Source organism: Trypanosoma cruzi (assembly GCF_000209065.1).
Source record: "Trypanosoma cruzi strain CL Brener chromosome Unknown tcruzi_1047053400681, whole genome shotgun sequence".
Lineage (NCBI taxonomy): Eukaryota > Euglenozoa > Kinetoplastea > Trypanosomatida > Trypanosomatidae > Trypanosoma > Trypanosoma cruzi.
This window is the reverse complement of record NW_894080.1, coordinates 1-788: the sequence shown is the minus strand read 5'-3', so window position 1 is coordinate 788 and position 788 is coordinate 1. Positions and strand designations below refer to the sequence as shown.

Here is a 788-nt window from a genome sequence, read left to right as displayed (position 1 = left end):
TACAGGGGGCTGCAATGCAACAGTACTTTGCAGATTACTGAACAAAGCCGCGACGGGGACAATGTCAGGCACCCCGTCTCTGTTCGATTTACCGGATCACTTAGGACCGCCTGACCCATGGTCAACTGCTGTTCCCATGGAACCCTTCTCCACCTCGCCCTTCAAGGTTCTCACTTGAATATTTGCTACTACCACCAAGATCTGCGCCTGTGGTTGCTTCACCTAGGCTCACGCCTGAGGCTTCCCGCTAGCCACAGCGACCCTCCTACTCGTTGCCGTCACTCCATGCCTAGACCAAGTGCAGCTTGCCCTCACACAGCATAGGCCTAGCTTACAGCAACGGTCCGGTATAGGTCCAACGCTCGAGCGCCATCCATTTTCAGGGCTGGTTGATTCGGCAGGTGAGTTGTTACACACTCCTTAGCGGCTTCCGACTTCCATGGCCACCGTCCTGCTGTCTAGACCAACCAACACCTTTTGTGGTATCTCATGAGCGTCGTGTTAGGCACCTTAACCGAACGTTTGGTTCATCCCACAGCGCCAGTTCTGCTTACCAAAAATGGCCCACTTGGCACTCACATTCAATGCAAAACTCCAATCAAGCGAGTTAAGCTTCTCACCCATTTAAAGTTTGAGAACAAGCGATGCCCCAAAACTAGCATTCTACGCAGCACTAGAGTCATCACTCAAAACTTCCGGAATAAGTGAGGAAACGCAACAGGAAATAAGACAATCTATAATACCACTAACTCAACGGATGAAGGGCAACAACCAACTGACGTCACAAG

General features: G+C 51.1%; 1 non-coding gene across 1 annotated transcript; it reads right to left on the bottom strand.

Annotated features, from left to right (window-relative positions):
• Positions 1-360: 360 nt before the first annotated feature.
• Positions 361-479, bottom strand: Tc00.1047053400681.10 (the record flags this gene model as incomplete). The annotated part of the gene is made up of 1 exon (XR_008253930.1): positions 361-479. It is a non-coding gene; the product is annotated as a ribosomal RNA large subunit alpha, 5' & 3' partial (ribosomal RNA).
• Positions 480-788: the final 309 nt, after the last annotated feature.